Genomic DNA, 23,250 nt, shown 5'->3' with positions numbered 1-23,250 from the left:
TCCCCATACTATCCTGAGGAAAATTCGGTCATGGAAAAAAAATGGGACTTAAAACAGTCTTTCATTAACAGCTAGGGTACTGGTCTCAGGTCACAGTTGGGTCCATCATCTATTTAGGTCCAAAGGGCACTTAACAATCTGCCTAGATAATTATTGGGTGGTTGGACTCCCATTAAAATCCTGTTTAGTGTAAAAATGTGGGTCCTAGACTTAGACAGTGTCAACAAAATGGTGGCGTAAATGATGTTTGATCTAAGTGAATGCTTGGCCATTTTACAAGAACTTAACAGTTTCCTGGACAAACGAAAAAATGTTAACGCAAAACGCACCTCCACTGGAGAAGTGAAAGAGGCCCTGGCGTGACGTGGCTGAATCTCAAAGATTAGGGATCTGGTAAGGGAGAAAATCGTGGACACGAAAAAATGTGGGCTATCCCACAGAGCACCTGAATGTGTCCTGACTGTTTAAGGTACCAGAAATGTACTTCTTCTTTTCCTTGCCGGCTTAATAACAAGAGAATAATCTCCATTGATCTGATCAACCCAGACTATGTGACCAATTCTCAACAGTAGGCCACATAGGGTCCTTGGTAGGTACCTACCTTCTCTCGCTGCCAAATAGGAAGTTCAGATAGCAGTTATAATTACTCATGAAGCATCACCTCACACATGAGAGATTACAGCAAGTAACAATGAAGTATCCCTTCTAGGTGTTACTACAACAACTGCTGTACAATCAACTAGGACAGAAACCCAGATTTCAATTTAGAATCCTGACACAAATCTTGTTTCCCAGTTCTACAAAACCTGCTGAACTGCCAAAAATAGATCAAGCTGCCTCTGGCTACTTCATCGAATTTGATGACACTTTATCAGATTCATCTAATCCACCAGCACCACCACCTCTGCCATTTCAGCTGAGACTGCGTGTTTTCTATCTTTGGCTGAATGAGACTTTGTTTCTCCATGATTACACGTTTGGATCACAATTTTGTTATTTTTCCCGGTTCTTTGCATTGGTTTTGTAGTCGTCTTTTTCCAGCTTCAGAATGGACACTATCTCCCAGAACGAACTGCAGTATAACTGGTGAACTTGTATCTCAATCCACACTCATCATCACACAGAGAATGAAGTGACCTTTCCCTGGTAAGCATATCCGCTGTTCCAGTTCCTCATGGGATTGTTTGGCATAGGGTATTATTAGAAATGGGAGTCTCTAGTTGGCAATGGGATGCACCTTTGTCCAAATAGGGACCCTTTCTTCCAGTCAGGGTAAGGGGGTACAATTCTACAATAACCCCTGCTCACCCCCTTGGTTGTTTGGCATGAGCAGACAAGCTTATCTCAGAGGCAGTGGGTAAAGCATTTGTGCACGCATACAGTAAAACAGTGAAAACACTACAAATGGACCCCACACCAATTTAGAAAAATAGGCCAAACTTTATCTAAATTAACATAACCAAAAATGACGAAAATCCACAATACAGTTCTGCAAAATATGAAGTTTGCAATAAAACCTTAAAATTCTAAGTCTAACAGTTCCAACTGTCTGCATCAGTACGGGCCAGCTAAAGCGCTGACAGACTCATAAACTTACCTTTCTCATTGCAGGTGACAGATTGGTGCAAGTCGGTCGTGGCAACCGTTGCGGTTGCATTGCAAAATGGAAGCGGTTCAGGGTGCAGTGCCCTCAAGACAGGTGCAGGCGGAGGCTTGGTGACGGTCATCCAGATGGGGTTGGTGAAACCAAGGCTTACAGTGCAGGGTAAAGTGGCATTTGATGTGGTGCTGGCAGGCTGCGATGCAGGCATTAAAGTGGGTCGATGTTCGAATTGTGCAGCAACTGTGTCATTGATGTCCAGGCAGGATGAAGCAAGGCCACGCGGTGTGCCGAGCTCACAGGAGGCAGTGTAAGCAACGGCTCGGTGACAATCGGGCAGACAGCATCGGTGAGACTAAGGATGTGGTACGAAGTGCGGCGACGTCTTCTTCGGTGCCTTCACAACACAGAAACCTGCATCAGACTCGGTGACAGAGTTGGCTGCACCTTTCGCCCACGGCGACTGAAACTAGCGGTTGCAGAGACGTATGTGCCCAGAAGGATAGTGAGGTCTTTGCTGTTCCTGAGACCTCTTGACCAGGGGGCAAGCTCCACTTCCAAGCCCCTGGGCATACTGTCTCAAGCAAGATACACACACAGTTCCTCTCCTTGGCAGAAACAGCTACTGCAGGCCAACCCCAGGCAGTGCACAGAAAAGGGGCAGTACTCCCCCTCCAGTTTCTGCCAGCTCTTCTCCTTGGCAGAGGTTCATCTTAAAGTCTAAAAGTGATTGCTGTCTGAGAGAATGCACATCACCAGCCCCTGTCACTCCAAAGCCAGACAGTCAATCCACAAACCAGCAGAGGCACACAGGATGGCTAAGCTAATTACCCACTTTCTAAAAGTGGTATTTTCAAACACACAATATAAAAATCCTCTTTACTAAAAGATGCATTTTTATATTTTGAGTTCTGGCATAGTATACTCCAACGTTCAATCTTGTCCCATTGGGAAGTTATATTTATAAGATGTTACAAATAAACACCCATTCTATCCTATGGGACAGATAGCCTTTCAATAGTGAAAAATGAAATGCACTGTATTTAATTATTAGGACAAGTCACATACCTCAGTATATGTCCTACCTTTCACATACACTGCACCCTGCCCATGGGGCTACCATGGGCCTTCCTTTGGGATGTCTTACATGCAATAAAAGGGAGGGTTAGGGCCTGGCAAGTGGATGCACTTGCCAGGTCGACAAGGCAGTATCAAACTGCGCACATACACTGCAGTGGCAGGTCTGCGTTACATTTACAGGCTTCTCATGTGGGTGTCTCAATCAGTGCTGTCAGCCCACTTGCAGCATTTGATTTACATTCCCTGAGCTCACACAGTGCACCGTACTAGGGCCTTACAAGTAAATCAAATATGCCAAACACCGAATCACTAATCCATAAACACATTTACAGGGAGAGCATATGATCAGCAGTGGTAAAGTGCCCAAAGTCATAAAATCAACAACAACAAGTCAGAAACCGAAGGCCCAAAAGTCTGGGGACAAACCCACTGAACAAGCCAGGAGTAACAGGAATTGAAAGATGTGTATGGCCCCCATGAACCTTTATAAATTCCATTGTCCCCCCGGTACTATTTCAGATAATTGGGATGTAGACACAGTGCATGACATGCTAGACAATCTAGGGCATTCCACTAGTTTCTTGTCTGATGAACTGTACAAAGGTACAACTAATTACGATGAAATGTTCTGCTTTCAACATTACGGTCATCAATACCTGCATAAAGCATGTAAACCACGTGCTGTTTTTAATTACACACACTGGGAAGATTGCCCTACACTACCATAGTGTAGTTCAGAAACATTTGTGTGAGAAGTTTGCTAATTTTTATAGTTATGATGCATTTGACCCAGTGTCGTATTGTTATAAACTTGCACCATCATCTGCAAAGGAAAATATGCTGATGTATTGCAATTCCTTTCATTTCCAGTTGTCCTCATAAGGGTTTGCCTTTTGGAGCGTCACCTTTGATGTAAAGTCAATTTAGTGGGCAAAAGATTGACAGGTACATGGGAACGAGGCACAATTTAGAGCATGCCTTATACCACAACAAATGATTTTCCTGAATAAAACTGTGCAACAAACACCATGTCTTGGTTTAGCTAAGATAAAATATTTAAATACGCCACACATTCCTACATTTGCTTATATTGAAAACTGGAAGCAGTTTACAAAATAGAAAGAGGAAACACCAGATATAGTGTGACTCAATGGCATGTACAATTCATTAGCCTCTAATTGGAAGGGGATGGTTAGTGTGGCCGTTATAAATCCCAGGATGTCAAGTACATACTTCTGGGTATCACGGAGGGCTTTAAGATAAGCAGGCCTGACTTGGGTTACATGCAGACAGAACCCTTAGGGTGGTGACAAATTACAGTGTGTTATTTTCCCGGGTAGGGCCCTGTTGTATAGCTTTTTAGGACCTTGTGTAATTTTCCCAATTCACGCCCTTATATAGGAATAAATCCCCATATCCTTAGAAATCATAACCATATTTGGACATAGCCCATGCAGTCCAAATACGGGATGGCTACTTCCACTAGTTCCAAAAATCCATAACGATTTCTTGGAAAACTCTGCTTCAACCGTTAGGTACTTCCCTTTGCTTGAATATTGATTTGTCCAAGAATTTGTTCAAAGAACTGAAACTCTTTGATGACGTTATTATGTCCACCTTTACGTCAAACTCGGTACCTTCAAGGTACAAATATGCCAACACTTACCCAAGCAAACACACAGTGGTTTGGAGCAGTTTGACTATCTACTTGCCAGACGCATCCTGCTACAGCAAGTGCCGAAGGAAGCCGACCCTCCAGCAGACGCACTGAGAGAGACGCTGTCTTTTCTCTTGCCGAGAAATCCAGCTCCAGTATTTCCAAGCTCCACTTGCGGGGTGTTAGGAAATTGAGTCCTGAGACTGCCTCCTTCATTCTAAGCCAAGGTACGGAGCTGATTAGACCCTAATAGAAATCTTGGATAGAATCTTGGCAAAAAAGAATACTAAACTTATGCTACACCACACTTACTTCCTCACTTGTACTAGACTTAGATTAGGTACACCGGGGTAGGCGTATTTTAGAAGCACCAGTTGAGTACTTTTAGTCCTTATTTATTTATGTAAGTATTTTATGGCTTAGAAACCATACCATGCTTTGACAGTATTATTTCATAATACTCTTCTTGCTGTACGCATTATACTTTACAGCTAGTATTACGATTGTAACAATTCATTTCTTCTGCATGAGAAAGAAGACTGTTCAATAAATACCTTTTATTGAAAATGCCCGTCTCTCAATTTCTCTGCACCTCTGGTGAAACCAAGCATGCACGAATGACTGAGTAAAATATCTATCTATTGTTTCCACGACTCTGAAGATCAGTTTTATCTTGGGGAAACAAAGTTGTCATGTTTAGGCGGTTGTTAGAAACTAATCCCTTCTTGTGAACTCAAGAAAGTTTCTAGTGACCTCTGAGCTAGCTGGCACTGACAATTAAGTCTAATATATTCTATAGAGACCTAGTAGACATAAGTCCTACGTCAAATCTATAGGATATATTATTCCAATGCGCAGAGCCTATTGGGAATATAGGAACTACACTACAGCCCATCTAGCGAAGCAGCCTATTTCTTACATTGTTCTCACGAATAACGTTTCTGAGCTGTGGCTTTTTGCATACATTTGCATGCACAACAAGGTTGGATTTGCTTCTCTGAAAGTAAAGTTGTTTTACATCAAGCTTCGCACAACATTATCACAATGGCTTGAACATCATGTACAAGGTCTCATTTCTTACTACATACAAATTTAACCAGTATCTTCGTCCATGGGGGCGACAGGGCGATCTGCAGATCGACAACATCACTAACCTAATGCATACATCACAAGCCTGATTTCTATTATAAAAAATGAGCATCTCAATAGATAAGTAGATTTGGTACTTTCGCTAATGCCAAGGGTCCTTGCATGCTGAGATATCACCAGGCAACAACCTGAAATATCATGAGGAGTGTCCCGTTCGTGACCAAGATTGGGTCCTTCACTCTATCCTGTCAGGTAATGGGGTTGGATCATCCCTTGGGTGATTCTTAACTCTACACCTACACACACTCTAGGTACACCTAGAGTAGGGTTTGCATAGTAGGAGTACTCTAGATTACCGCCTTTTTTATATGGCTACATATATAAAACTGTTTAGCACCATGGTAGAACTATATCCACTATTTACGTTGGTGCTTGTCATCACATTTATCTGCTTCTGTCTACTGATAATTGCAGCACAAGTATTTTATGCAAGACTAACATTGGTTCAATACATAGTATTGCAAACATACCACTGTGTATTCTCTGTATATTCCTCTGAGAACAAGAAAGCATATGTGAATGAGTGAACTGTTCTCCACTGTTTCCACGATTCCTGAGGAATCAGGGTTGTAATGTTCAGTGGTTGCCAGAAACTATTTGCTCCTTGGTAGGTTAGGGGGCACTATGAGCTAGCTGGTCTATAGGACAACATACCATGTAGGGGTGTCTGGAATCAGTCTTGACACCAAGCCCATTAGTTTATGTTGTCCGAACAATGCCCAGCTCGTAAGGACAGTTAGGAATGACACAACAAGTGTTGGGAAGTTATGCCTTGATTGGCTAAAGACCTCAACATTGTCCCTGGTGAAAAAGCACTTGACCCTTCTTTTACATAACCTGGAACTACAGGACCTCTGCTAGTTCCTCGAAAACCACATCAAAAACTCTTCTTGTATACAATATACAATGAAATATAGAAAGTTTCTCAGCAGGGAGTTGCTGAAGTACTGCTCAAGAGTGATAGAGCTAATTTAAAAAAGGCTTTAGCAGTAGTTGACAATGTCCTGACTATCTTGTCCTCCTGGATATCCTCCCTGGGTAATACATTGTCATCAGCAATAGACATTATATAACATGACATATCTGCGTTACAACAAGGGCAATCACAAATGAGATCCATCCTGTTATTGAGTTGGATGCTTCAGACACTTTGTACTGGGCGTGTGCAATGGAGACATATTAATGCCTTACACCTGTTTTCAACTTACCAACTGACAAAACAGCAAATACTCACAGCACGCAAAGATGTAAAATATGCTCTGTAACACATAGAAAAATTAGTGAGGCTGTAGTTCACTGTTGCTGAAACTCTTTCGGCAGATTGGATATTCCACTGGTCTATTACTCTGCCGATTTCGACATTCTGTTTCCAATGCTGCTTAGAACACAATCAATTGAGCACATGTGAAGCATTAGGGGATGGGTATATATATGAGTATTAACAAAGCAGCAAGGTTCGTATGCCGTGGTACAATTGTAGGTATGTACCACGGCATATGGACCTCGCTGCCTTGCCGTCAACACGCATTTATCGCGGATTGCGGTTTCAAGGCACTTTCAAGTGTGCCTTGGACTTGTTCCTAGGAAGGTAATTGGTTCACCCTCTGGACATGAACATACTGGTGGACCCCTTAAAGGTCCATTTATGTTGCTTTCCCCTGTGTATAACATTGCTTCTGAACGCATTCTAGGAGACTTCCTGGGATTCTTCTGCTCCTGATGAGTTGAATCTTGGCTCTAGTCCTGTGGACCTTTTACCAGCTGTGGTCACTTCTTCAGTGGCTGCTGTGGGGGTTGGATGGGAACACATTTGCTCCTTAAACCTGCTCTGAGGAGTGTCTCTGGGATTGTCGTCTGCGGTTACTGAGAATAGAAATGTTTCATCTACCAGTCGGAACACTTAAACAATCTGATCTTTTATTTTGTAGGAAATATTTTATATTCCGCCTTTTTTATCATCCTAAATTACTTGCAAATTTGGTTTTATATTTTGAACACATGGTTTTCTGTGTGCTTTGATTTTCAAAGTGCATGCTTGCTTTTTAAATATTTTTTAGCCTTTAGCACCTTTATATATGAATACATGCTGTGATATTGCTATGGATAGCTTTCTTGTAATTAGAGAGCTTTTAGTTTACTTATATCTGATTAATGGGTATCACATGGAAAGGATAGGCCTAGGAAGAAACACTACCATTTTTCATGTACTAGTTTCTAAAGTTTCCTTCTTTTTCCACACAATAACTTTTGACACACATTTGCTTGTGTGACATTGCAGGATTTGTTTCTCTGACACCAAATTGCTTACAATTAAACCATGATTAGTCAGTACAAGGCCTGAACACACATTGTGCAAGTGTTGTTATTTAAGATTCGTCCTTAAGGCGATCTATCACAGGGGCAATAAACAATGTCAGCTCTCGGCTTAAGCCTTGACACAAAAGCAGTGATGATATGGTTATAAAAACACACATATTTCCATGCTCAAATTAGAGGAGCACTCTGCTATCATTGTGAGGTTATCGCTGTGTGGGAGTCTCAGCCCAGCTGATTCCTGTTTACTGTCCATGATGAGAGATATACAACGTTTGACCAAGATGGGGACTGACATACTGTGCCTTCAGGCAATGGGGTTTTAGAAAATCAAAAAAGGGATTCATGGCAGAGCACCCACCCTACATAACAAGATTAGAGAACATACAGTAGGACTACACTATACCCAATATATATATATACACTGTTTTAGCACCATGTTGGAATTGTTTATTGTTATCACCATATTTATATCACTAATCACTTTTATCTTCTTCTGTATATTAATCATTGCAACATATATATTTTTTACAAGAATCACAATGATTCAATAAATATTGAAAACAACCCTTTGTGTAGTTCTTGGGTACCTTTCTCAGTGAGCACAAGTGACTGAGAAAAAAAGATTCTGTATCTGTTACAACTTTTCCTTGGGAAGTCAGGATTGTCATGTTCTGAGGTTATCCAAACCATTTTTTACCTTGCTAGGGTTGAGGGGTACTCATGGTGGCAATGTGAGCTAGCAGGTCTATAGGCCAACATAAACAGAGGGGGTGCATAAAATCAGTATGGTACCATCCCAACATTTATGTTGTCCAAAAAACAAACAGGTCCTACTGGAAAGTCAAAAACGTGCACCAATTGCACAACACTTAGTTGAAGTTTTTTCCCATATGGGATTTCCGCAAAAATTGCAGCAGATCAAGGAACACCTTTTGCAATTAACTAAACAGATATTTAATCAGCTAGATATCAAACATATGAAGACCTTGGTTTATCACCCTCAAACTGATGTATTGATCGAAAGCTACACTGGAACAAACTCAGCTAAAAAAAATGTTGTCTGGTGATGGAAGCGATTGGAGTACATTATTGCCTTTAGATTATTTGTGTTAAAAGGTAAGATACAAAGCAGCTGAGGATATTCTTCCTTTGAATTATTGGTTGGGCAATAACCCTTACTTCACTTGAGATTACAAGGAAGGTATGGGAAAAGGATAAGAAGGGTGAAGCCAGTAGCTTATTAGATTAGAACTCCCAGCTAAAATCTCAGATTGGGAAATTAAAGGAATTTACTTATAACAGTCTAGAGAAAAGCTAAATGTTTAAAAAATATTTTTATGAAAAAGAAAAATAATGGAGAGAATTCACTGGGGGGGAATGGGTGTTAGTTCTACAACCATCTGAGAATAAAATGAAAACCAAATTGGCAAGGCTCATTTAAAATATGGCAATGAATTGGGGAAGTTAGATATAAACTACAAATAATATAATAAAGAGAACATACATGCCATATTAATCGCATAAAAAAATGGTAAGGAACCCCAGCAAAAGAAGTGAATATATCATTCCAAAAGAGACCACCAACAGCACTCTAGAAAATATTTCTATAAATGGATGGCTCTCTAGTGACAAAAAGGAGGAACTCCTACATGTTCTAGAAAACATTTCCCAGATATTTACAGCCATACCTTAAAAATCCAACTGGCTGTAAACTGTATTTCTACTAAAGAAGGGATAGTAGGGAAACAATGAGCTTATAGAGTTCCTGCTTCTCAACGGCAGGCCCTCCAAGCTGAAATAGAACAAATTATGAAAATTGGGGTAATTGAGTAATGCATTAGTAACTGGTGTTACTCTATTGTATAAGTCCCAAAACAGGAGGGCAGCCTTCACTTCAGTATTGATTTCAGGGCTGTTAACAACATATCTAAGTTTGATAGTTATCCGCTAGCCCAAATAGATCAGCTAATTGAGAGACATGGGGAAGCCACATATATAACTATTATGGATCTTACGAAGGTATTTTAGCAACTAACCATAACACCTGAGGATAGAAAGAATACTGCTTTCTCCAAACCTTATGGGCTCTATTAATTTGCAGTCCTTCCACTTGGGTTGTGTGGGGATCCAGCAACTTTTCAGAGATTGATGACTTCCCTTCTAAAATCAAGACTCCTCCTCTCCATATTTAGATGATATAGATATATTTAGTAAAACCTGGCAGGATCATCAGACTCACCTTCCCTCAATACTAACTGAATTACAGACAGCAACTCCACATATCAATGCTAGAAAATCCAAGTTCACCAATGGCAAGGTTAAATATCTAGGTCATGTATTGGGAGAGGGTTTAATTAAACCTCAAGCATAGAAGGTTAAGATTATCACTGAGACCCTCTTTCCTAAAATAAAAGGGAAATTAGATCCTTCCTAGGGCTACTGGGTTATTATCGTAGATTTATCCCTCAGTATTCCAGTGCAGCAGCTCCCTTAATTGATCTCCTTAAAAAATTGTTTTTTAATAATCACAAGTTTTGACAACCATATCTAAGAATCTAGTTAAAATAAGCCATATCTATGAACGTAGTTTTATAGTCTCCTAATTTGAATAAACCTTTATCCTACAAGCAGATGTCTCAAAAGTAGATATAGGTGCAGTTCTGTCCCAGGAAAATGAAAATGGGATGGAGATTTCCATTTTATTAATTAGCTGGAAGTAGTTTCCCCAAGACAAGGTATATCCGATAATCGAGAAGGAGTGCCTTGCTATTAAACAGGAAATTAAGAAACTCTGGTACTGTTCAGGGGGGACAAAGCTTTATTCTTTATACCGTACATGCTCCCCTCACCTGGATGAGTAGGAATAGAGTTAATAACCCCAGATTCTTTAGATAGTTCCTATCCCTCCAACCCTTCTAGTTTGACATTTGACACAGAAAAGGGAAGGAGCAAAGGGATGTTGATTTCCTTTAATGCTTTCCCCTTTTCCCCAATTAGGAACCTTCTTTGGGGGGGTATGTGTCAGACTGATAGGACCACAGGGGAAGAAGATGACTTACCTGAAGTACGACACTGGGCTTCAAAGAAAGCTTCTGATGCAATAGAAAGAAAAGAAAGACTTTTGACTTTACAGAAAGCCAAGGAGGAGGTTGAAACAAAGAAGGACAAAGAATAGTACAAAGGAGGAAAGGAACAGAGAGGATGGTTGGGGAGTAAAACAAACACAAAGATGCTGGAAAGGGAGAAGAGAAATCATGAAGAATGGCAAGTGCCATTGGGACATTGCGAGGCACACGCTGGACAGTTCTTGAGCTGTGGTCTTCTCCGTGGCCTGAAGGGCGACTCTGACCCTGTGACAGAGAGAGCGAGAGCAGAAAACATTCTGCTCTGCAAAACCGATGAAGTGGAAAACCTCCCATGTGAAGCATTGGAGTTGGGCCAGCATATTGACGACTGCCTCACCACTTGCTGTTGTTACCTGCTATGCTCCAGGAGGAGTGTGGCTTTCGCAAGTGTTTTCTAGGATACGCATGTGGCATACGAAGGGAGTCAAGACAGGGGAGTCGAGAGAGGAATTGATCCAGCGGCCTATAGAAAATATATCATAAACAACGTTACCCAACTTCATAACCTATAAACAAAATTCTATACTAAATATGGACCCATTTATAAACCTGACATATTTTGGGCCTACTGAATCAGGTGGTCAGTTTAAATCTATATACACATTATCTACAAACTATATACATTTTATACATCTGCGAAAAGAATATTGTCATTAGAATAAAGTATAACCATTTAAATGACCACCATTGGCGACGTGATCTAGCTATTAGTAACCTACACTTCTGAATAACCAAGACCAGCTTGTTTGTCAAAAGTAAGATTTTATTTACTAAATTATGGTATATAAGTTGATAGTTTTATAAATGAATTTTATTTGGAATAAAGCAAGCATGATTGTAAGAAATATGAGAAAATACAATTTAAGCAAATGAATCAAATTTAAAATGAATATATAAAGTTTAGCATTTCTAAAACCTAATTCCCTAACTGAGCTAAATAGATAGAAATTAAAGTAAAGTTCTTTGAGGATTCTTACGTGCTCCACGCAAAGTCCAGCAGCACTTCACCCTCATCGGAAAGTCAGAAAGCAGCAGCCAGCCCATCCCTAAGGGCATGACTTTTTATACCTTTCTACGCTAACTAAACTAGCAAAGGAAAGTTTTCAGAAATCTTCGACGTCTCATTGGCTGAGAGTGACAAGTGACATGTCACCCAGTTTTCAAAAAGTTCCATTAAATCATGTTCCATAGAGACCATTGTCTCTTCCACGTGAAGCCAGAAGCTTCCTGAGTTTGCAACAAATGTAATAAGTCATTCTCGCAGCGTCCATTGACTTTCAGTTAACTTCCGCGGATGCCAAGTTAAGCCTGACAAAATGTTCACTTTCGACCTTGGCTATGTCCGACAGAATGATGGCAGCTCATCAGTTTTTGCTTTGTGAATGCAGCTTTAATAAACGCTTTAATTCAGAATGGGCGTCTCGTGACTTTTGCAGAATTACAAGTCAGCTTTTTCTCTGCGACTCAAGTGACTAGGCCCAAAAGCAGGCAACTTATGCTTTCTAATATAAAACAAACACAAGAAAAGTATTAATGTAAGAAATAATGTAGATTCTGTATCCACCCCTTGGTTCCCTAATTAATTAACCAACCCTTATTAGTCCTATGTTACCTAGCCATTGCAAACAAATAAAGCAGCGTTTATATCTACCAGTCTCCGTTATTCCATGAGACTCATATGCACCTAGAATAGTAGAAATGACATCACACAGACAAGGAAAAGCAAAACAACCACATGCTTCTTTTAAGTTTGCAGCAGTTAGTAATGACAAAAACGAAAACAATAAATTATTTTATTATTTTGCACGAACAAAAAGATGCAACATTTATGCACGTTTATGAGCACACATGTTAGTCCCCCCATGTGTAAAGTTTAATCTAAGTTGTATTAGCACGACAAATCACAAATCATTAATATTATTATTCATGTTATGGAAATGTGACTTCACGAGATTAAACAAAATTTTGTTTTCTATCTCGCTCCATCAACTCCCTCATCTGGTGATTAACAAATCACCACACCAGCACTCAAAATTTTGATAATTTAAATTTCTAAGAAATCGATTCAAATTCATTTGTATCAGTAAACCTAAAAGTCTGTTTCTGCATAATCTTTACAATTAGCATAACGCTCTCTATGTAACTCCTGTAATTCTATCTCCTTTTCTTCTTCTTTTCTAAGTTTATAGATTCTTTTCTTTTCTTTCAACTGTTTCTTTCTTTTATGTAACAAACAACCTATTTTGGTCAAAATAAAAATGAATACTATTATAATCAAAGGTGCCAAAATCTTGCCAAGAATTGAACTTCCGATATTATGAAACCAGTTTTTAATTGCTTGAAACCTTTTTGAAAGTTTCCCTGTAAAATCATCTTCTTCTAAAGGAATTATTTCTGAATGCATTTGTGTAATATTCTTAATATACATTTCAATATTCTTACTTTCATCAGGTATTACAGCTTGAAAAATATCTCCCAGAACTTCAGTAAAAGTTTCTCTTTTAGCTCTATTTACATAATTATGAATTTTAAACAATCCTTCTGAATCTCTATCAACATGAAACACTTTAGGAAAAACAATTCCCACATAACAAGTTCCATACCAATGGTCTGGAAGGTTGTAGTAGGCTTTGTCACCACAAACAAAATAAATCCCAGGAAAGATAGGATCTTTTCCACCTTTAAATCCCCAACCTCCCATAATCTGATAAGTATCTTCACAGTTACTTGCACCTACAAAATAATTATCAAAAAGTGTGTTATCTCTTCTAATGCAAAGTTTTCCACTAACTGGTTTATCTATGTGAATTGCAATATTTTCAAGCATTTTGCCATTTAATTTCTCATCCTCTTTTTGCCAGAAGCTCGTCTTAGTCTGCTTGACTAATTCATTCCTCTTATAAATTGCTCTTCTCTCCTCAACCATGTTCAAAAATTTCTTTCCTTCAGCACTTAATTTACATGTTAGATTATTCTTGTAAGCATACTCATATGTGAGTTCATTAGTAACAAGGAAAAATTCTCTCATTTGTTTTGCTTTCTTATGCTTATTTAAAGCATTATCAATCTTAATATTAGCAAAAATTTCATCATAATTTGAATAGTAATATTCTAAACGTCCAGTTTGATAAAATAAACTTGTTAATACACTACATGTTACAGCATAAGTGAGAGGAAGCATATTATATGTTACTCCCTCAGAAACAGAAGCAGGTAATTTAACACAGACATAGCAGTCTTTTGCATCCATTACCTTAACATATTCACTCAATAGCTTTGTGAATGTATTGCTTGAAAAGTCACCAATTGATTTATCTTGATGAATGTTAGGCTGATGATCAATAACTTTTGCAGACGCACTATGTTTAGTTTGGCTAACCAGAGCTTTGCTTGTTATGTTATCTTTGTGTAATTCTCTATTCATCTCTAAAGGGATAATCACAGCTAGAACCAACCAGAGCAGAACTAAAATGAGCAGACATACCAGAGTCATCTTACAGCATCTCTTAAAAACAGAACACTTTGAAGTGCTCTCCTTAACGTAAGGCATTTTTGGTTAGTTTAGCCTAAAAATAAAAATAAATTTTAAAATTCTAAATTTATATTTACACCCCCCTTTTAAAATATATTTTTCTTTTTAAAACCCTAAACAAGATTTCTTCGACCTTATGTCATACATAAGTTTTCTTCAACTAAACAGTTTTTCTTCGACCTTGTGTCAACTAACAAATTTTCTTCAGCCTTTTGCCAATTTAATATTTCTGTACTTCAATCATTGTCACTAATTTCTTGGATTTCGTTTTCTTCTTCACTACTATCATATATGTCAATAACAGGTGGAATTACTAAGTAAGTCCACTCAGGAGACTTGTATTTTTGGTTTGGTCTTATTATTCTCTTCCCTTTTCTCGATATCACTTCGATTTTTCTTCCAACTCCAACTTCTTTTCCAGGACTCTTTTGACTACTGATTTCTTCAACTTGTTCTTTTGGCTTTCTGATCAATCTGACTCTCAATCTTCCACCTGGCCAGTAGTCTGTTTTTCTCACGTACTTCTTCTTTGGTTCAGAATTATTTGATTCTGACTTCCAAGTCCTTTTCTTTCTGTTTTCACTTTCACCTTCCACGTCACTTTCTTCAGTTTCGTAGTCTGAAATTTCAATTGACTCAGGTATTTCTCTATTCGGCAATTTCACTCCTTCGGGAACTTCACTTTGTCTTCCATCACTGGTACTCGGTAATTCGTTCTCCTCCTCTTCCTCAATTACCTCCAACTTCCCAGATTTCGGATTTTTGTTCCTTACTTCAGAGTTTGTTCTCTGCCTTTCGATACTCTCCTGGTCTGAAACTTCTTTTTGTTCAGCTTCTTTGTCTTCAATGGAGACAACCGAATCCTCAGTTATCTTTCCCTTTAACAGATTCTCTTCACCTTCAGAATCTATTACAATTATTTCCAAGTCTTTTCTTGTCAGATTTCCATTCACTGGCACAGTTTCCAGATGTCGACTTTCTTGTCGATCTTCAGAATCTGGAATTATTTCACCTTCTGTTTTGTCTTCTGCTTCAGAATCAGAATCATCTGTGGTATCACTTTCAACATCAGAACTCTCAGGAGTTGGTACTGGAATAGTATGACTAGGATGTATCCAACGTTTTAATCCTCTGCACTTTACAGCATTAGTAGTGATCAAAATTATCTGCCTAGGTTTCTGCCATCTAGGAGCTAGACAATTTCTTCTCCGATGTACTTTTGTTCTGACCCAGTCTCCAGGTCTCAGATCATGTGTCAAAACCTTTTCATTTGATTGAGCTTCAGTTCCCACCTGATTAGACACAGAAGTTACCATATCAGATAACCTTTTACAGTAATCCAAAATTGCACTGTCATTTATGCTCAACAGTTTACCTACAGGTACAAAAGCTTGCCTCATAACTCTTCCCATTAAAATTTCATGAGGACTCAAACCTGTCTTTTTATCTGGTGTACTTCTTAATGACATCAAAACAAGTGGAAGAGCATCAGTCCATTTTATACCTGTTTCAAGACACATTTTTCCAATTCTGTTTTTGATAGTTCCATTTATTTGCTCAACTACTCCTGATGCCTCTGGTCTGTATGCACAGTGTATTTTCTGCTCAATGCTCAAAGCTTCGCAAATTAACTTCATCAGTTTGTTATCAAAATGGCTTCCTCCATCACTCTCAATAGTGACTGGAAAACCGTACCTTGGGATGATTTCTCTGAGCATTAGTTTTGCTACTGTAATTGAATCACAATGTCGTGTAGGGAAAGCCTCTACCCATCTTGAGAATAAGCATACAATTACAAGCACATATTTCAGACAATTGTGTAAGGGCATTTCAATGAAATCCATTTGTAACCTGGTAAAGGGACCACCTTCTCGACCAATTATTCCTGTCCCCACCACTGATTTTCTGTTTGGATTCATTTGTTGGCATGACAAACACCTTTGACAAAAAGATTCTGCAATGGTTCTAAACTTGGTATTGAACCATGTTTCTCTGAAAAGTCTAACCATAGAATCTCTTCCGAGATGTGCTGGACCATGATATAATCTGGCCATGTCAGCAATCAAACAATTTGGTAAGACTACTCTGCCATCTTTGTAAACCCACACTCCATCTTCTTCACGTGGTCTACAATCTGATCTTAACCATAAGTCTTTTTCTTCATCTTCTGCTTCATTTTGTAAATCTCTAATCTCATGCCATGTTTCTACAACAGTTGTTAGCATTAATGAATTTGAATCAGTTTCTTTACTTCTATTCCGATTGTATGAATAATTTTTCCTTGCGCAGTATTTAGCTGTTTCATCTGCGAAGGCATTTCCCTTGGAAATATAATCAGTTCCTTTAGTGTGCGCTGCACATTTGACAATGGCAATTTCTTTTGGCAATTGTATTGCTTCAATTAATCTCCTAATGAAAACTGCATTTTTAATTGGTGATCCTGCTGATGTCATGTATCCTCTTTGTGACCAGAGTTGTCCATAATCATGCACAACTCCGTACCCATACTGACTATCAGTAATGATGGTAACTCTTATATCCTTTGATATTTCACATGCACGAATTAAAGCAATCAATTCAGCCACTTGTGCTGAACGAACTCCTTCAAGACATGATGCTTCTTCAATATCTACGACTGTACAAACTGAATATGAAGCTTTTAAGACACCACCTTCGGATCTTAAGCATGACCCATCTACAAAGTAGACAAAATCCGATTCAGACAAAGGTCTGTCTTTGATGTCTTTTCTTGGTTTTGTGCAGAATTCCATGACATCTAAACATTCATGTTCTGTTTCAATGTCATCAATAATTTCAGAATCAGGCAGTAATGTAGAAGGATTCAGATTCAAACATCTTGAAATCAAAACATTATCTGCTCCCAGTATGATTTTCTCATACTTTGTCAATCTGCTACTTGTTAAATGTTGAGTCTTACCTCTTGTCAGTAATATTTCAACTGAATGAGGTACAAAAACTTTCACAGGAAATCCCATAATGATTCCTTCACTTTGTTCGAGGCTGATACTTGTAGCTGCAACTGCTTTCAAACAACCTGGTAATGCTTTTGCAATTGGATCAAGAACTGCAGAGAAGTATGCAATAGGTTTCTTTAAATTTCCATGTCTCTGAATTAACACAGATAATGCACATCCTTCTCTCTCACTGCAATACAGTTCAAAATCTTTCTCATAATTTGGCATACCTAAAGCAGGAGCTTGGCATAAGCTCTTTTTCAGGTTCTCAAAAGATTCCATCTCAGCATCATTGAGAATAATTGGATCTTTTACATCTGATTTGGTCAGTCTTTGTAGTGGTTTTGCAATTACTGAAAATCCACTTATCCATTGTCGACAGTAGCCTACCATTCCCAAGAACATTCTTACCTGTCTTTGTGTTCTTGGTGGTAACATCGCTTGAATCATTTTTATTCTCTCTATTGTTACTTGTCTTTTTCCTTTTGCAATTCTGTGACCAAGATATTTTACTTCTTGTTTGCAAAACTGTAATTTTGCTGGGGACACTTTATGTCCTTCTTCTGCAAGGCGATTTAACAGGATTATTGTGTCTGTTACACAATTTTCTCTTGTCTTTGCAGCTATTAACAAATCATCAATATACTGCACTAGCGTAGACCTACCTGGTAAGTCTAGGTCTTCTAAGGATCTTTTTAACAATTCGTTAAAGATTGAAGGACTTTCTGTATAGCCCTGAGGGATTCTTGACCATCCGAGAGTCTTACCTTGGAATCTGAAAGCAAATATTTCATAACTGTCTGGATGTAAGGGGACAGTAAAGAATGCATTGCAAAGGTCAATGACTGTATTCCATTCAGCATCATGTGGAATCTGAAATAGAATTACTGCTGGATTTGGAACCACAGGACAACATGGAACGACAATTTGATTAACCTTTCTCAAATCTTGTACGATTCTAAATGTTCCGTTAGACTTTTTAACTCCCATAATTGGTGAATTACAAGAACTACTCTCCATTTCTTTTAATACGCCTTGCTTGATTAATTTTTCAATTATAGGTGTAATACCTTCGATTGTTTCTGTTTTCATTTTATACTGTGGAGTGTTTGGAAATTCTATTCCCTGTTTCAATGTAATTTTTACTGGATCTACATTTTTCATCAGACCCATGTCGTTTCCAGTAAAATCCCATATTTCAGATTTCACTGTTTCTTTTAGTTCTTCAGGTAAATCCTTTTCTTCAAATGCAGGAAACAATTTTGTTTCTTCTGCTTCCATCATCATCATTGTCATTCTGTACAAACCATCTTCCTCCATTGTTTGTAACTCAACTCCATCAGGAGAACAATATATTCTACAATTCATTTTACATAGGATGTCTCTGCCTAATAGATTTACTGGACTACTATTACAAACCACAAATCTGTGTTTATCTCTGTAGTTTCCAATTTCAACTGGTACTGGATCAGTTAAGTCTGTTTTAATTTGCTGATTACTTACTCCGACAACTTGGATGGTATCCCCAGAGAGAGGTAGGTTTTCAATTTCCACTGATCTAACAGTAGAACGGGTAGCACCAGTGTCCACTAGAAAAGTGATGTCTACATCATTAACTTTCCCGTTTACAAAAGGACCAGACTGGTCAACCTCAAGAGTGGCTCCAACAACACACTCTTCCTCCTCTCTCGGGCACCGTCAACAATAATCATCAGAATCGCTGTCTTGACTTTCTGCTAATAGAAATTGTTGTGAAATATTTTGCATTTGAACCCTTTGCTGCTTTTGTTGTTTTTGTGGTTTTATTACCTGTTCACTTCCCTGAAATCCCACGTTTGGATTATATTTTTGAACTCCCCCACAATTTGGAAAAGGTGGTTGTGGCAATTGGTCTTGACGATTATTCACCTGTTGTTGTTGCTGTTGCTGTAACTGTCGCTGAATATTAAATTCGTTTAACCCCTGTTGCATCTGTAGCTGTCGCTGCAGGTCAACACCATTCTGCATCTGTGGATTCAATAAGGGATTCTTTGAGTTTTTAGGAGGATGAGGACACTCGTCTCTCCAATGTCCAATTTCGCCACAATTAAAACAAGGTAATCTTTGCTTCAGCTCCTCAATCTTTGGGCTAAATTTCTTTGGGAAATTATTACCTTTAAACTTTCCTTGCATCTGGTTTGTATTTCCAGTTTGAACAAAATTAGTGTTCTTATTACCCATGCTGGCAATCTGTTGCTCAGCCACCTTTACCTGAGCCCACATGGCTTTCTCCTTCAGCTTCTTTTGTTTTACTTCTATTTCATCACTGCAATATTTTGCTTTTCTTAGAATATCATCTACAGATAGTGATTGCCATCCGACAATACTATTTCTGATCATTTCTCCAATTTCAGGTTTTAGTCCATAAACAAATCTATAGACAAAATGGCTCATGTCTTTTTCATCTAATTTTTCATAACCACTGTATTGTTTAAAGATTAACAGTAGTCTTTCATAAAAAGAATGAACTGATTCTTTTGTTTCCTGTTCTGTCCTTTCTATTTTAACCCAATCGACTTCTTTGGGTGGAATTTTGTTTTTCATCCAAACAATTACTTTTTCATAAAAATCCATTACAAGTGGATTTGGAGCACCTGTTTCTTTGATTCGTTCAGGTTCTGTTTTTGGCCAACTAATCGATATTTTGCATTCTGTCCAAAGATCAGATGGAACGACAATGTCAAAAAATCCATCTAAATCAATCCACAGAACTTTTGACACTTTAATAAATCTATCAACTTGCCTGTACCACTCAACTGGTTTTTCCCTCAATTTTGGAAAGTCATTTGTGAATAACAGAATGTCCTGTCTCGACCAAGGGACATGAACATATCCTCCACCTGCAATTTCTCTCATTGGAAATTGTTTTGACAATTTATCCAATCTTTCATCTTCCTTCCTTTTCGTCCATTTTACTCTCCATTTGTTCAGTTCTCCTAGCTTTTTGATATAGACAATCAAATCTTTAATATGAACTATTCTTCCCATTGAGTTCAGACTCTCAATGTCACTTTCTGAAAAGTCTAATCTGTAATGTTTCGCAAAATTCTTTTGTTTACTCACATCTATTTCAAGTTCTGCTGCTAGATCCTCTAGTTGATCATATTTGTTTTTCGTTTTCCACTGAATGCTTTTGCAAATGAACAGTAGTTCATCATCTCGATAGTAATTTAAACTATCTGGACCAATTGTTCCAATTATTAATTCTTCGATATTCGCTTTTAATTTGGCCACATCAAGTTTTGGTGTGGTTATCCTGACTTCAGGACTCCCTATATCTGATACAGCACCCATTGGTGTTTTTGGAGATAAATCCTCATTAAAGGTTAAATCAGGCATTCTCGATTTAGAAGAGTTTATTTCAGATAAGTCTGAATAAAATTTTTCAGCAGCCTTTTGAATTTCTGTATTTAAAGGAATAGTTAATCCAGTTTTGTTTGTTTCCTTATGATCAAATACAGGCTGAACAGGACCAATTGTTACTGGAACTGTCACAGCTTCCATGCCTTTTGTCATTCTTTTTATTAATTCTTCTTTAGATCTTAAATATTCATTATAATCAACATCTTCAACATTTCTTGCCTCTCTTGTATAATCCTTTGGAGGTTCCCTTGCTCTTGGAGCCATTGTAAAATATCTACCTTCATTTCGAGCATTCTCGAATTCTGGTCTTCTAGGAGTTTCAATGATTTCACAATTATTTGGATAAAGTTTAGGAGCTTCACTAATTGGAGGTGCACTCGGTGAAGTTTCAGTAGAAACCACCGGAGTAGACCATGATCTAGGAGGTCTCAAAGGCTGATTAGGCTGATTCTTTCTAGCAGTTGTATATATTTCTTCCATAACTGCATCCTCAGATTCACTTTCCATAGATTTCCCTGTAGGAGTACCCATTACCATTTCATGAATTAAATACAATCCTTCACTCATGTTTCCCTGTCTCCACATTCGCAATCTATCTTCATGAGTTTCTCTTTTCCAAGATGGATTTTTAGAAGGTCTTTTAATTCCACTAGCTTCTCTTTGTAACTGATACATCTCGTCTTCCCACGCAACTAAAGCTTCAAATTGAGTCGGTCTCGGTTTTGGAACAAGAGCATTCATTTTCTCTCGTAAGTTTCTTAAGACTCTTACATTAAATGAACCATCATCAGGCCAAGTTAAAACACCGTCGTTTTTAGTATAACGTTTCCAACTATCGAACAATAAGACAGTATGATATCCATATTCACCTTCCATATACGCTGCAGGTGTTTTATACTTATGAAGTAGTTTACCACCTCGCGTTTCAATTTTCTTGTCAGGTGAAAATAAATTCTTGAATTTCTGAAATAATGTTGGCTTTTTCTCAACATGTTTAAAATGATAACTCATTTTTAAGAGTTAAATTTAATTCACAAAATCGTTCGTAAAATATTTCCGGGATGTTCCGCAAAACAACCAATCCGTGCGCGAAACACACCAACAAGCCAATGACAGTTGAGCTACGTCACTTTTCTGCTCAACCAATAAATTTGGAGTTTTTCTGAACGACCAATCGGCTCACAGGCCGTCAGAGACTCAAGAGCCAATCAGAATATAGCTTGTGACGTAGGTCACCCAATCCCAGCGCGGCTCTGTGACGTACACAGCAGCTGCGGTTTCTCGTTTCTCACTCCTGGCGCTTACCCCTCCTTCACAAAATCTTTTCACAGCGCCATTTTAAGAACACTTTTCAGTGTAAATTAATTCTTAACAATGACTATAAAGACAACATCTGTTCGTTTCACTATTTAGGATAGTTTACATGCATTCAAGTATCCACACTTCGGAATAGACGGCGCTATTCACACTAAGGATAATATTCAATTGTCAGTAGAGTAACCTTACCCCACCCTTCTAACACGTATTATTATGAACTCGCTTTGCTCTGAACCCACCGCGAAGTGAAAGTTCTAAGAGTTCCACTTGAACATAAAATACAATTCAAACTCGCACTTTCACACTGAAATTTCCCTAATTTCAAACACACATGAAATCCGTACAGGACTCTCACCTGTTTATAGAAATCATGCACCGTTAGCAAAATAACGACGTTATCCGTACAGGGCTCTCACCTGTTTATAGATATGAAACATGTACCCGTACAGGACTCTAACCTGTTTATAGATAATCATGCACCGACGCTAATTTACCCTTCACTCAAGCTCGGATATAACTAATACTCTCATCACAGTGAGTTTTATGGAAGGCGCTTTGTCCCTATTCTCATGCTGCTCTAATTTCTTAGAAAACCCTCACTATACAAGATTCAGACCTAGCCCTAAAACTGTGCTGCTCGGCGACAACACTATGGTACACGGCGATACCTCTTGTGATACTCGGCGATATCACTACAAACAGAACAGATGGCTTGCGTGACTAATTTCTCGCCACACAATCTATACCGGTATAGCTTACAGATAGCACGAAAAACGAACTCAACATGTGTTAAAACATCGATCCTATTTCTATACCATAACAACGCTAGTAACCCTTAGCAACCAACATTTTACCTTGGTTACCCTTTAGCAACCATCAATTTCTGCTACCAGAGAATTGATCCAGCGGCCTATAGAAAATATATCATAAACAACGTTACCCAACTTCATAACCTATAAACAAAATTCTATACTAAATATGGACCCATTTATAAACCTGACATATTTTGGGCCTACTGAATCAGGTGGTCAGTTTAAATCTATATACACATTATCTACAAACTATATACATTTTATACATCTGCGAAAAGAATATTG

General features: G+C 38.4%; 1 protein-coding gene across 1 annotated transcript in view; it reads left to right on the top strand.

The window, feature by feature from the left end:
- The window catches only part of KLHL1 (kelch like family member 1), a 1,526,090-nt gene that overhangs the window by 916,519 nt on the left and 586,321 nt on the right, over positions 1-23,250 (top strand). The window lies entirely within an intron of this gene.

The sequence above is a fragment of the Lissotriton helveticus genome, chromosome 8, assembly GCF_964261635.1.
Source record: "Lissotriton helveticus chromosome 8, aLisHel1.1, whole genome shotgun sequence".
Taxonomy (NCBI): domain Eukaryota; kingdom Metazoa; phylum Chordata; class Amphibia; order Caudata; family Salamandridae; genus Lissotriton; species Lissotriton helveticus.
This window is presented reverse-complemented; position numbering and strand designations above follow the sequence as displayed.